The sequence below is a fragment of the Oncorhynchus keta genome, chromosome 2, assembly GCF_023373465.1.
Source record: "Oncorhynchus keta strain PuntledgeMale-10-30-2019 chromosome 2, Oket_V2, whole genome shotgun sequence".
Lineage (NCBI taxonomy): Eukaryota > Metazoa > Chordata > Actinopteri > Salmoniformes > Salmonidae > Oncorhynchus > Oncorhynchus keta.
The window spans coordinates 12,248,555-12,264,540 of NC_068422.1; positions in this window are offsets into that span (position 1 = coordinate 12,248,555).

Below are 15,986 nucleotides of genomic sequence, written 5' to 3' on the forward strand. Positions count from 1 at the left end.
GTGTTATGTCTTTGGGCCAGACACAGCTGTTGGTGCCTGATAAATGAAGTGTTAATGACTGATTCATTTTGAAGAGCCACCTCCCTTTGAGGCTGTTAGGCTGTTTTTCACTGAGCAGTCACCTGCTGGAGTATTGACACATTCACAGCTGGCCAGGCCCTACTGTAGCCTATTATGTACAGGAAATGGATAATTGCCGTTGGCTTGGAAACAGTAAGTTTCCTGCTGGTTCAACAGCAACTAGCTTTGGAGAGAAACATATCGATAAAGATATTGAACTGACTTTGGCACCTTTCCCTTTACATGAAACATTGGCTTACTGTACAGTATCCCAACTATCCATAAAAATAAAGCTACTTTGATATCTGCATCAGGCCCTCTCTGCAGCTATGGTGTCTGTGTCACTGTGGGCCTGCTACTGAGCATGTGCAGGCCTATGGCTGGAGCTGTAGTGCTCCTCTGAGCACCAATGACGTGAGCCAGTTTCCTCAGGATAGACGACAGCAGGCCTCTCAACCTAGGGGGGTTGAGGAATGACAAAAACATCCTCTCCCTCCATACCTGCCCCCGGCCGCGACCTTGTCCCCTCTCCATGCTCCGACGCTTTTTGCAGGAAGGCCATGTTTCCTGTATGATGGAGGAGAGGGGGATGAGGGGGATGAGGGAGAGGGGAAGAGGGATGCGACGGCTGGGCTTGTGCACGTAGAGATTGTACAGATCGACTGTATGTTTTAGCTGTGTGTGGATGTTGTTGTGTTATGTCGTTTTCTGCGCAGGTGCAGCTTGATGAGATCCATGAAGACAAGATGCAGCAGTGGAGGAGGTGGAGGAAAGACAATGGGACTAAGAACCAGAGCAGCCTTCTTCTACATGGACAAACATATTGGTATGTGAGAGGGAAACTACATTTTTGTGATTGTGATTTGTGTTTGTCATTGTATTCTTGTTTTGTGTTGAGCTGGTTGATAGAGCTTACTGTATCCACTTTGCCAGATATTATGACGTTTTGAGACAAGACTGAATTGTCTGGGTTTGTAAAATATTTTGTTGATCTATTTCAGCCCTTATATTATGTTTAGTGTAAAAACGTATCCATATATCCTCCTGGGGATCTGTACTCCAGCATTATAGCTGTGTCTAATTGCTAACTACAGAATTACTAAAAAACACGCTGGCATATTGGCTAGCTCAGTGAATAAAACACACATACAGGTGTACTATCTTAATTGGACCAGTTTCTCACAATAGGAAAATAATCCTGCAGCAACAGGAAATGTGAACTATTATTTGGATTATCATTCATGGACATTTTTGTAGGTGTTGATAAATTTTTACTTAGTATAAATACAGTTTGACATTTTAAAGTGTTAATTACAAAGTTTAGAAGCCTTTTAAACTTCGAATCCACGATAATTAGCATTTCCTGCTCAGCAGGAAAGTTCTCTGTGACAACAGAGTGATCAAACAGAGTGATAGTAAAACACATTCGCCTCCTGAGTGATCTCACCCAGATCCCTGGACCATGATTACCACATAGTTGTTTTAATCAGCTCATGCCTGGCTGGGATTGTTTGGAGCTATTTTGGTGTGGCGAGAGCTGAGTCCTGTTGGCATAGCTGTGGCTCTCTGACAGACATGGGGACAGACTCTCACCTGCCAAGCCAACCAGGCGGTGCTCTTCTTACTGCCAGGGTAAGATGCTAGAGCAAGAGCCTGCTCACCTGCTGGGGTTGGGCTTGCTTTCTTTCTCTTGCTTTTTATCCATTGGTCCCACTGCATAGAGAAAGCTAAATCAAGTGCACCTTAATAAGTATTTGAAAGACAACAAATCCTGTTTTGGCTCGGGTATGTGCAAATTTCAGGGTGAGAATGCAAAAAAATAATACACTGAAATACACTGTTTGCTGTTTATGGACAACGTTTCTGCCACTGATCAGGTCTTGGTGAAGTCACAGGGAGTATATCTGATAAGGTCTTGGTGAAGTCACAGGGAGTATATCTGATAATGTCTTGGTGAAGTCACAGGGAGTATATCTGATAAGGTCTTGGTGAAGTCACAGGGAGTATATCTGATAAGGTCTTGGTGAAGTCACAGGGAGTATATCTGATAAGGTCTTGGTGAAGTCACAGGGAGTATATCTGATAAGGTCTTGGTGAAGTCACAGGGAGTATATCTGATAAGGTCTTGGTGAAGTCACAGGGAGTATATCTGATAAGGTGTTGATGAAGTCACAGGGAGTATATCTGATAAGGTCTTGGTGAAGTCACAGGGAGTATATCTGATAAGGTCTTGGTGAAGTCACAGGGAGTATATCTGATAAGGTCTTGGTGAAGTCACAGGGAGTATATCTGATAAGGTCTTGGTGAAGTCACAGGGAGTATATCTGATAAGGTCTTGGTGAAGTCACAGGGAGTATATCTGATAAGGTGTTGATGAAGTCACAGGGAGTATATCTGATAAGGTCTTGGTGAAGTCACAGGGAGTATATCTGATAATGTCTTGGTGAAGTCATAGGGAGTATATCTGATAAGGTCTTGGTGAAGTCACAGGGAGTATATCTGATAAGGTCTTGGTGAAGTCACAGGGAGTATATCTGATAAGGTCTTGGTGAAGTCACAGGGAGTATATCTGATAAGGTCTTGGTGAAGTCACAGGGAGTATATCTGATAAGGTCTTGGTGAAGTCACAGGGAGTATATCTGATAAGGTCTTGGTGAAGTCACAGGGAGTATATCTGATAAGGTCTTGATGAAGTCACAGGGAGTATATCTGATAAGGTCTTGGTGAAGTCACAGGGAGTATATCTGATAAGGTCTTGGTGAAGTCACAGGGAGTATATCTGATAAGGTCTTGGTGAAGTCACAGGGAGTATATCTGATAAGGTGTTGGTGAAGTTACAAGGAGTATATCTGGGGCTCAGCTGCTGAGACTGCTTGAACTCCATCCATCCTGGGAAAGCGATTGCTCCTCTTCTCTCCTGGACTCAGTTACACCTCTGTCTATTTCCATCTGGCCAGCTGTGGCAGGGGACATACTGATAGCACTCTCAGATTCATCCCAAACCCCCCACCCATCACCAGTCCTCTCCTCCCCTCCAAACTCCTCTCTCCCTTCTCCTCTACTCCCTTCTCCTCACCTCTTCTCTCTCCTCCCCTCTCCACTCCTCCCCTCTCCTGACCTCCCCTCTTCATCCCCTCTGCCTCCCTCTCCATCTCCCTCTCCTTCCCTCTCCCTCCTCAAGCTGTTTTGTTTCGCTCTCCTGATGCGCTGACATTAATCACTCAAGATTAAACAGTGTGTTCGTGAGTGCAAGTGCGTGTTGATGGGAGCCCTGTGGTGACCCTGTCCCACTTCTCACAGGAACCAATGGAAAACAAGACTGTTCTGTCTGATTTCTGCTCACCTTCTGATCATCAATATTCATGTTACTCCTCCCTCCGGCCTAACTTACTGCCAGGTTGGCTGAGTACCCTGTCAGCTCCACAACGACAACCTAAGCACCCTCCCTCACATACACTCTGCAATCTGAACATGAGCCAAGGGTAGGCTACACCGTTATGGGTTTGTGAGGGAAAGATGAACACAACAGGACATAGTTTTATCCAGGGATGAAAATGACCAGATGTTTTCTAGGCATAATATATGGAGACAGTTATCAGGTGGGTTGCATGAACACTTCAAATCAAATACAACTTACCTGCATACTGTTAGGTGTTTTTAATTAAATGGACAATGTTTTAACCAACAATTTGTTTACTGAGAAAAACACCCTTCCCAGTTAAAGACCAGTCTCTCTCCTGATTAAAGACCAGGAGAGAGACTTCCCCACGCACAGATATCCCCCTCTGCTGGTGTGATCTCACCAGACCATTACTTAGGGCTATGCTAGCTAGTGTACTATAGCTCCCTGAGATGGTTGTAAAGCCATTGTATATCAGGTTTCCCTTCTACACCCACATCAGCAGGTGCAACGACGTTTCTCTCTCTCTCTCTCTCTCTCTCTCTCTCTCTCTCTCTCTCTCTCTCTCTCTCTCTCTCTCTCTCTCTCTCTCTCTTCCCCTATCTCTCTCCCATAACTCTTATTCTGTTCCTCTCTCTCTCTTCCCCTATCTCTCTCCCATAACTCTTATTCTCTCTATCTCCCGTCCCCTATCTCTCTCCCATATCTATTTTTCTCTCTCTCTTCCCCTATCTCTCTCCCATATCTCTTTTCTCTCCATCTCTTCCCCTATATCTCTCCCATAACTCTTATTCTCTCTATCTCCCGTCCCCTATCTCTCTCCCATATCTCTTTTTCTCTCTCTCTTCCCCCATCTCTCTCCCATATCTCCTTTTCTCACTCTCTCTCTCTTCCCCTATCTCTCTCCCATATCTCTTATTTTGTTTTTCTCTCCCTCCCTCCCTCTCTCTCTCTCTCTCTCTCTCCCATATATCTTATTCTCTCTTTCTTTTTTGCTCCCTCTTTCTATTTCTCTCCGGACTCTCTCTCTTCCCCTCCACTCTGTTTTAAAGAGACAGAGAATGGTTGCTCTCTCCCTTGTGTTAGCTACTGGATAGGAAATGGGCCATGGGGTGGAATGTAATGTGCACTTCTCAAGCTTCAGTCCCCCCTTAAAGAGTTTTAAGAGATTTGGGCTAGACAGGCTTATCAGATGATTTTCTGAAATGTTCAAATCCACAGGGATCTTGGCTTCCACCAGCCTGCACTATGCTGTAGCCTATTTCACGTAATGGTTTTAGATTAAAACGTGTCCCTTAATCTCTGTGCTTTAGCCATTGGCCAGCGTCAGTTGCCATGGAAATGTAAGGAGTGCAGCTAGCTGTATTTAAAGAGTAAGGCTAGAAGCAGAAATCCATACAAAAAAATACAAAAAACTTCACAATTATTTAAATCATAAGTACAGTAAGTTAGTCCGCAACAAGTGTCATGTAAACTATTTATTAGATGTGAAAATCAGTTTGAGCCTGTGTAGCTTGTACCCTTCATGTTCTGTCTCTCTGTCTCTGTCCTTCTGTCTTCTGTTTCATGTATGTTTCATTCGTAACCAGGGGTAACCCTGACTCATTGCATTTTGGATGGAAATATAGTTACACCATGCAACTGGAGTAGGACCCCCCCCCTGAACTGGGGTAGGCCCACCCGAATGCCAGTTGTCTTAAAGCATGAGTGACAGTTTCCCTCTCTCTGGTGGTGGGGGAGTGAAGGGTGAGGGATGACAGGGGGAGTAGGAGGGACAGGGACTCCCCAGGGCGCCTTGGAGGAGGTTGGGATCGGTAGAGAGCGTGAGATGGATTGGCAGGCTTCAGTGAGAGATAGGAGGAGCTCAGAGATAAGTTAAGGGTATAGATTTGAACATCGCTGGCAGTGTCAGCGTTGTGTCGTCTCCCTCCTGACTAACTGTCCCAGCGGGACTGTTTTAGTATCTGTTAGTGGATGTGACTGAATGATCCTTTTGCACCATCCAAGAGTTCTACAGCTGTTCGCCTGCAATTATGATTGTGTGTGTATGAGTGTGTGCAGGTCAGAAGTGACAGTCTAGCTTTTCAACACTTTCCCAACAGTCCTCGGCCACTCGGCGTCGGCACCAAATTGCTCAGTGATAGTGTGTGCCGCAGCTCAGTGCTAGCTTCATGTTATTGCTGAAATATCAGTTTGAGCTAAGCTGGTCTCCTGCATGGATTACAGTAAATGTGAGAGATGTGTTGGTGAACTGTATGAGTTGCTTCATGTGTTTGTACGTGTACCTTTATATGGCACAGTCTCAGGCTTCAATTGGTTTCTTGTTACTGCGTTTAAGATAGTTTCAGTTTCTTTCTACCTTCACTACACTCACTTTTAAAGACTCAAAAATGTTTAGGAATATCACCGTGATAATAAATACTGTAACAAAGTCTTAGTGAAATTCCTAATGAGGTTGTACAGGTTGACAACGTCATGACAGGACTAGGTGTGCCATTGCTCATCTTGACTAACCCCCTACACGCCTACACACCCCACAACACCCACTTCCTTACACCCTACGAACCCGAACCCTCCAATCCCCCTCTTTCTCCTGGGACCAAACCAACAGTTCACAGTCTAACCTAATGTTGCATTAACAGTCAAGTAAGTACACAATAAACCCTTAATAAAGCCTTTAGAGACATTCTGCAGAGTATGTTAAAGTGGATCTAGTCTTATTTTTTAACACTTGTATGTAAAGATGTAGGATTTGAATTTGAGCCAGTTTGCCACAGCAGGAAAATAATCCTGCAGCAGCATTTAGCAGACACTCTTATCCAGAGCGACTTACAGAAGCAATTAGGGATAAGTGCCTTGCTCAAGAACATGTTGATACATTTTTCATCTAGCCAGCTTGGGGATTTGAACCAGCAACCTTTCAGTTACTGGCCCAATGCCCTTAACCCCTAGGCTAGGCTACCTGCAGTATAGATTTTAGAGTTAAAATGACAAACTTTATAATCCCTTTTAAACTTTGAACACACTGCTGTGCAGGACAATTATCAGCAGCAAATGAGTGGTCAAATTAAGATCATATAATATAATAATAATAATATATGCCATTTAGCAGACGCTTTATCCAAAGCGACTTACAGTCATGTGTGCATACATTCCGTATGGGTGGTCCCGGGGATCGAACCCACTAACGTTACAAGCGCCATGCTCTACCAACTGAGCTACATATATCTGTATGTACACTACTATACACTACTATACATCCAGGGCGGCAACCAAACCTTACAGTATACACAGATATAGACAGTTCTAGATAGTATAGATATAGACAGTTCTATATAGTATAGATATAGACAGTTCTAGATAGTATAGATATTGACAGTTATAGATAGCATAGATATAGACAGTTGTATATGGCATAGATATAGACAGCTATAGATAGTATAGATATAGACAGTTGTATATGGTATAGATATAGACAGCTATATATAGTATAGATATAGACAGCTATAGATAGTATAGATATAGACTGTTATATATAGTATAGATATAGACAGCTATAGATAGTATAGATATAGACTGTTATATATAATATAGATATAGACAGTTTTAGATAGAATAGCTGTAGACAGCTATAAAGAGTATAGATATAGACAGCTATAGATAGTACAGCTATAGACAGGACATATATAGATACATATAGACAGTACAGATATAGACAGGATAGCTATCTCTATAATTTGTGTTCCTGTTCAAAATGGGTCATTTGATATCCTGATCTCTTCTCCTCATCGCGGTAACCACCCAGAACCCAGGCAGAGAATGACAGGCGGGAGAGTGGCCGGACTGACATGGCACTTTTATTTTTAAATAGCCATGATACAGCAGCAGCAGCACAGACATATCTATTAGACATGCAGGACCCTATAAGTTCAACTGGCTGATTGGACCAAGCTCTTCTGGAGGGAGGGGTTCTCTTCTCTGCCACCTAGTGGTAGGATACTGCCATGACATGAGTTTCTCTGCCACCTAGTGGTAGGATATTGTCACGACATGGGTTTCTATGCCTCCTAGTGGTAGGATAATGTCATAACATGGGTTTCTTTGCCACCTAGTGGTAGGATACTGTCACAACATGGGTTTCTCTGCATCTTAGTGGTAGGATACTGTCATGACATGGGTTTCTCTGCCTCCTAGTGGTAGGATACTGTCATGACATGGGTTTCTCTGCCTCCTATGGGTCAGATACTGTCACGCCATGGGTTTCTCTGCCTTTTAGTGGTAGGATATTGTCATGACATGGGTTTCTCTGCCTCCTAGTGGTAGGATATTGTCATGACATGGGTTTCTCTGCCTCCTATGGGTCAGATACTGTCACGACATGGGTTTCTCTGCCTCTTAGTGGTAGGATACTGTCATGACATGGGTTTCTCTGCCTCTTTGTGGTAGGATACTGTCATGACATGGGTTTATCTGCCACCTAGTGGTAGGATACTGTCATGACATGGGTTTCTCTGCCTCTTAGTGGTAGGATACTGTCATGACATGGGTTTCTCTGCCTCTTTGTGGTAGGATACTGTCATGACATGGGTTTATCTGCCACCTAGTGGTAGGATACTGTCATGACATGGGTTTATCTGCCTCCAAGTGGTAGGATACTGTCATAACATGGATTTTGGTGTTCACTTACTAACTTTCATTGCTTTGGAGGGAAGTTGGTTTCATCATCAGGTTTTTGGGAGGGTAATACTGATGCTTCTTCTCTATATTAGGTTAGTGAAATTGTGCTAGCACTTTATTTTACAGCACTTTATCCACTGATTAGAACTGTTCAGTTACCATTTTATTATGTAATGTAAATACCTGGTACTTTAGGGTTTAAAAAACCAACAACTCTGAACCAAAGCCTTCATTATTTTGGCAGGAGATACATTTTTTCTCTTTCTCTCTGAGGGGGTGTACTTTAAGTGGTGCTAAATATGCTGCGTGATTCATCTGATTGTGTCGAAGAAGCCTAGTAGAGGATCTAATTGTATGTCCTACTCTCTTTCCCAGCAGGAGAAGAGGAGGATGGGGGAGAGTAGTGGAGGGGAGTGGAGTCTTCTACATACACAACCCTCTACACAGCAGGTAATGGGCATACTGTAGATGTGTTTACCTCTACTTAATGTCTGTTTAGGGATGTGCTCAGGGTGTCTACATTTAGACTGTGTTGAGGGGTGGAGGTGCTATTACAAGTTACTGTACTATACACTGTAGTATAGAGTTCCTTATCCCAGTAAAGCGTGTTATGCCCGTACCGGGAAATGAACACAGATAAATATGTCAGGTTAAATTGGCCCCACTCAAAACTTATTCAGACACAGCATGCAAGTACACACACACACACACACACACACACACACACACACACACACACACACACACACACACACACACACACACACACACACACACACACACACACACACACACACACACACACACACACACACACACACACACACACACACACACACAGTACATTATTGGCATCAGTCTTGCTTGTTCAGCCATGTCCAGGTCTCAACTGGGGAAGAGCAGGTGTACTGCTGTCAACAGAGGCTCATTTTTGCATTACCAGCTCTCTGAAATGTATCTTACGTTTATGTCATGATATTATAGGAACTCTGTCAGCAAACACTCTAAAGACAATAATCTGTACTAAGATATTATTTGTGATAGTAAGCCCCTAGTGAAAAGAAAATGCTCTTCCACTTAATTCCATTTCTATATTGACCATCACTGCTGGTTTAGAATAAGATTTGAGCGGAGGACAAACTTAGCAACTCCAAACCTGAACGATCCCACTCAGCTCATGAAGGAATGCTAATGTGGAACTGCACAGGAGGTTTTTGTCACCCTGATTAATGGAGAAGACAAATTAGGTTTTTATTTCTCCCCTGTGAAAATATTTAACTGACAGGACACAATAACATATTTACTACTTTGGCTGTTGTTTCAGTGTCTAGTTTCCCTTAACCTGCAAAACACCAGAATGACAAGTGAGACGCCATTCTGCTGACGTGTCCAAATAAAGTCTGTAGCCAGGACTGCTAGGGGCCTGGGTGGTGGAGGGCTCATTTCACAGTTTTACCCAGAGTGCAAAGCTACATAGTCTTGACAGTGGGAGAGCAGAGGGTCATGTGGCCCTGCTTTGGGCGTCACGGTTTTGAACTGCTCAGAATAAGCCCTGTGTGTGTGTGGTTGTGTGTACGTATGTGTGTTTTGCATGCTCAGAAAAAGTCATGCGAGCTCCAATTACCCTCCTCTCATGGATTGTTTGGTGTCACTTGTCATCTGACGGCTGGATATGATGATTCTGCGCCTCTAGTGTAAAAGGATAGTTATGCAGGACCCCCCTGCAAATGTACATGTGTCACAACTCAATTGGTGTGGGACACTCAAAGCTAACCCAATTAGAAAAGCAAAGCAACCCCCTTCAATCCCATTTTTCTAGTAGGGTTAGGGATACTATTGGCCCTTTCTGTCCCTGACTCCACCCACTAGGGTCTGCACATGGACAAGTGTCCCAAGCCGTTGCATTGCATTGTGGGACTAGTGCATTGAATTTCTTCGGACTGTCACCAAATGCCAGTTAATGTTGACCTGGGAAGAGGAGAGGTAGATATAAACCTGTTATTACCCTGGGAAGGGGCAGGGAAGAAGGGATATTCTATGCTTTGCCCCAGTTAGAAAAACAACAGTAAATTAGGGAATGTAACGACTAGTCACCATGTCACACCTGAAACCTGAGTAATGATGGAAGACACTTTTAATATGGCCAATCAGATCACAATCTTCCAAAGAGGGGGAGTCAAAGATACTGTAATTCATGAATGAAATGGACAATGTTGTAGATTTATATTAAGAGGTTGATGCTGGGTAAACAGACTGACCACAGCACAAATAGTTTAGATGAAAATATATTTTATTTGGATTTTTCAACCCTGGCCTATATCATACTAGATTCGTGTGTATTGGGTATATGTTTTGTAGTTGTTAGATATTTCTGCACATTTCCTTACACCCGCATAACATCTGCTAAACACTTGTATGTGACCAATACAATTAGTTTTGATTTGATATACTGCTAGGTTCAGTGGAAAAAGTGTGAAGTATCTGTTCAAGCATCAGGCTGACCTAACAGAAGGACCAAGGTTTGCAGGCTAGGTGACATGATGCCTGGACTATACGGGAAGAGGGAGGGGAGGAATGGAGGAAGGGAGGGAGGGATGAAAGGAGAGAAGGAGGGTACCCCTTAATGAAACACACAGGGGCTAGTTTGAAACACAAGCACCTTCCTCCATTTGAGTTAACCACCATCTGTCCATCTCTCTCTACCTCCTTTCCACCACTCCTCTCTTCAGTCCTTCCTTCCCTTCTTCGTCAGACCCGGGACAGAGAGGACCTGAAAGACGAGTGTGTGTGTGTGTCTCCCTGGGAACAATATCCTGATGCTGCATGAGTGTGTCAAGTAGAACTCCAGCATCAGTGATTTTGTTGCCAGGGAGAGGACAGTAGCGACCGGACCTTACAACTTGTCCTCTGTCAGAAAGAGTATGGGAAATATACTGTGTGTGGGCTCCCGAGTGGTGCAGCAGTCCAAGGCACTGCATCTCAGTGCTAGAGGTGTCACTACAGGCCCTGGATCGATTCCAGGTTGTATCACAACCAGCCGTGATTGGGAGTCCCATAGGGAGGCGCACAATTGGCCCAGCGTCGGCCGGGTTAGGGTTTGGCCAGGGTAGGCCGTCATTGTAAATAAGAATTTGTTCTTAACTGACTTGCCTAGTTAAATAAAGGTTAAATAAAATATGTTCACTAAATGAATCCAGTATTTCATCATTCAGTAGAAAGTAGTAATTGAATTGAATCTGTACAGAAACATTTATTACGTAACATCAAATAAACTTGAAACTAGATATTTAAGATTCCTGCGAATCAATCACTTAGCGGCAGAGTAGCTATTTTCTAGAAGGCCCTAGCTGTTCTCCCTCTGAAGTGTGTGACATGTCTTTTACATCGACTGTCTGCTATTATCAACAGAACCACTAGAGGGCACTCATACTCACATAGGCTTATAATAATATGCCATGGTGAAAGTCCTGAAGATAGTAAGGGGTCCTGAGGTTGCACCAGCCTCTAAAATCGTCTTTCCTCCAAACACTCTTGTAAACGTTCAGGTTCTGATTTTGAGTCAAAATTGTCATTGCAGCTTCTCTGTAGAGCTTTGTGTGTGTGTCTCTCTCTCTGTGTGTGTGTGTGTGTATGTGTGTGTATATTGTCCTCTCACTGTCTCTCTCTCTCTCACCAAGGAGGCGCTGCTACATTAGCCAGGCAATTAATTGATCTGTCTGTTCCCTGCTACTGGTCAAGTCCATGGGACTGACTACTGTATACATATTTCTCTCTCTCCTTCTCTCTCTTTCTCTCTCTCTCTCTCTCTACTCTTTTTCTCTTTTCCTCAATTCCTATTTTAGTGTCTTATTTCCTGGATTACTGACCCACTGAATGTGGCCCTGGCTCAAATCACAAGGTACAGTAGTATTCTGACCTTCTCTCTAAGTCACTTTTCTCTTGAAATTCACATTGATAGTGTAACAGATAGGCCTGGATGTCAGGAAGTTGCAACATAACATCGTAGGGTTCTGTAGTTGTAGGGCATCATGATGTAGCAACATGTAAAATTACATTTGTTCATCTTCACTTGACAGACTTACTTCACTTCAGAATATGAGTTTGCTGTTTTGGATGGACCCTCATCTTATTGGCTACCGAAAAGGGGTGTGGTCGTTGTGGAGCAAACTAATGAGAGAGAACAGTGGTATGCCTCTGATTCTGTAACTTTTACTAACAGTGTCAATAGTTGTTGACCATTGCTTTGCAGTTCCATTGTCATGTTCTTTGGCTAACAGTCCTCTTTATTTTATAGTAGTGTGTGCGTGTGTGTGTGTGTGCATGCTTGCGTTGTTTGTTCGTTTGTGCGTGTGTATTTGTGTGTCTGTTTGCAAGTGTGTGTGTTTTAGCTATGTCTGTATGTAGGGCGTTGGTAGGGGTATTTTGGGCAGTACTGCTGTGGCCCCCTACTCACACCTGTTACACATTGAGTTGCTGATCTAGTTGATACAGGAGACACAGATTAAAGCTGTGTGTGTTGTGTGTTGTGTATGAGTGTGTATGTGTGCATCTCCTGGGCTGTGTGTGGTGTGCCTCTAGCATTTGTTCGTCATACCGCTCAGTGAGTCAGCATCTCCGTTTCCTTTCCTGAGTCACTCATTTAACGGTTGCCCGGTGACCACAGAACGGAAAAGGGTTCCTATTGCGTGTTCGCCTGCGAGGACGGCCACCAATATTTATTCAGGCCTTGCAGTAAGTGGCCAGGAGAAAATTATAAATATAAATTCTCCAATGATTGCCTGGGTGCCATGTCATTGGATGGAAAGCACACTTAGTAATCAGTTTTAACATTCCTAATTTTGAAGGAGATATACTGTTGCTATGGCTCATTGTAAAAGGAGACAATGGATGTCTCAATAGATGTTTAGTTTTATGTTGAAGAATAACATAAAATGAACTACATTTTATGTGAAAGAATCACCTTTTTCTCCATGCAGGCATGAAGACTTTCAGTTCTGTCTCTCCTCAGGTGAGAGGGTCCCCCAGGCCAGTCTTTTCGCCCCCATTGCAACCTTGCCATCCCCCAGCCCTGCATCATCAGAAAGGGACGAACCAGGACATGGGAGGAAGGTGTCTTTCTTTGATGATGTCACTGTCAATGTGTTGGATCAGGTAACATCTATCAGATAATTGGTATTTTACATCGGAATCATATTTTAATATCTACAGTATCTAAATAATGTAATTTTGAACATTTTCAATAGGAGAGTCCCACCAGGGAGCTAATGTCACTGACCAGAAACCTACAGCAAAGAGACCAAGGGTCAAACACCATTTGAAAATTTACAGACACAGACCTGAGACCAACGATCAATCCCCAATCCCGCACCGCAGCAATGTCAACCTTTTAACTCAAATGTCAACCTCAGGGGTCGTCTCCTTAGAGGACAATATTATGTCTCTATCTCTCTATCTGATGGTGGTTGTGTTCACTCTTCCCTACAGGTGTTGGTTTAGAATGGGAGGATGACTTCTCCTTCTTAGACAGCTCTCTCAAAACTAAAATGGTCGACAACCATCTTATTAAATCAATTACATTTTTATTTGTCACATGAGCCGAATACAACCGGTGTAGACCTTACCGTGAAATGCTTACTTTCAAGCCATTAACCAACAATGCAGTTCAAGAAATAGAGTTAAGAAAATATTTTCTAATTATGCTAGAGTAAAAAATTGAATAAAAAGTAACACAATAAGATTACATAACAATAGTGATGCTATTTACAGGCGATACCGGTACCGAGTCAATGTGGGTACAGGTTAGTCAAGGTAATTTGTACATGTAGGTAGGTGTTCAGCAGTCTTATGGCTTGGGGCTAGAAGCTGTTTGGACCTAGACTTGGCACTCCGGTACCGCTTGCCGTGCGGTAGCAGAGAGAACAGTCTATGACTTGGGTGACTGGAGTCTTTGACAATTTTTTGGTCCTTCCTCTGACACCTCCCAGGATATAGGTCCTGGATGGCAGGAAGCTTTGCCCCAGTGATGTATTTGGCTGTACGCAGTACCCTCTGTAGCGCCTTATGGTCGGATGCCGAGCAGTTGCCATACCAGGTAGTGTTCCTTTGTCCAGGTGGGAAAGGGCAGTGTGAGTGTGATTGAGATTGTGTCATCTGTGGATCTGTTTGGTCAGTATGTGAATTGGAGTGTTTCTAGGGCTTCCGGCATGATGGTGTTGATGTGAGCCTGCTTGAAACATGTAGGTATTACAGACTCGGTCAGGAAGAGGTTGAAAATGTCAGTGGAGACACTTACCAGTTGGTCCGCGCATGCTCTGAGTACAGGTCCTGGTAATCCATCTGACCTTGCGGCCTTGTGAATGTTGACCTGTTTAAAGGTCTTGCTCACATCGGCTATGGAAAGCGTGATCACACAGTCGTCCGGAGCACCTGATGCTCTCATGCATGCATCAGTGTTGCTTGCCTCGAAGCGAGCATAAAAGGCTTTTAGCTCATCTGGTAGGCTCGCGTCACTGGGTCGGCTCGTGGCTGTGTTTCCCTTTATAGTTCGTAATTGTTTGCAAGCCCTGCTACATCCAACGAGCTCAGACCGGTGTAGCAGGATTCAATCTTTTTTTCCTGTATTGGCGCTTTGCCTGTTTGATGGTTTGTCTGAGGGCATAGCGGGATTTCTTATAAGTGTCCGGATTAGTGTCCAGCTCCTTGAAAGTGCCAGGTCTAGCCTTTAGCTTGGTGCGGATTTTGCCTGTAATCCATGGCTTTGGGTTGGGATATGTGCGTACGGTCACTGTTGGCACATCGTTGATGCACTTATTGATGAAGCCGGTGACTGAGGTGGTCTAGAGTTTTTTTCCCCCTCAGTTTACACATGTGATTTGCTGGTAGAAATGAGGTAAAACAGATTTAATTGCCTGCATTAAAGTTCCCGGCCATTAGGATGAGCATTTTCCTGTTTGCTTATGGCCTTATACAGCTCGTTGAGTGCGCTCTTAGTGCCAGCATCTCAGTGCCAGTATCAGTTTGTGGTGGTAAATAGATGGCTACGAATAATATAGAGAACTCACTTGGTAGATAGTGTGGTCTACAGCTTATCATGAGATACTCTACCTCAGGCGAGCAATACCTCGAGACTTCTTTATTATTAGACATCGTGCACCAGCTGTTATTGACAAATAGACACACACCCCCGCCCCTCATCTTACCAAACGTAGCTGTTCTGTCCTGCCAATGCACCAGCTCTATAATATCCATGTCGTCATTCAGCCACGACTCGGTGAAACACAAGATATAACCGTTTTTAATGTCCTGTCGGTAGGATAGTCTCGAATGTAGATCATCCAGTTTTTTTCCAGTGATTGCACATTGGCCAATAGAACTGATGGTAGTGGCGATTTACTCACTTGCATACGAATCCTCACAAGGCACACAAACTGGGGTGGCAGGGTTGCCTAGTGGTTAGTAACCGGAAGGTTGCAACTTCAAACCCCCGAGCTGACAAGGTACAAATCTGTCGTTCTGCCCCTGAACAGGCAGTTAACCCACTGTTCCTAGGCCGTCATTGAAAATAAGAATTTGTTCTTAACTGACTTGCCTAGTTAAATAAAGGTTAAAAAAAATGTTTTAAAGGCACACAGACTTTTGCCCCCTGCATCTGTGTCTTTTCTTCACGCGAATGACAGGGATTTGGGCCTGGTCTCCGGGAAGCAGTATATCCTCCTCGTCGGACTCATTAAAGAAAAAGTCTTTGTCCAGTTCGAGGCGAGTAATCGCTGCTCTGATGTCAAGAAGCTCTTTTTTTCTTGACCTTAGAGAGACGTTTTATTTCTCTTTTTGGTTAGGTCAGGGTGTGATG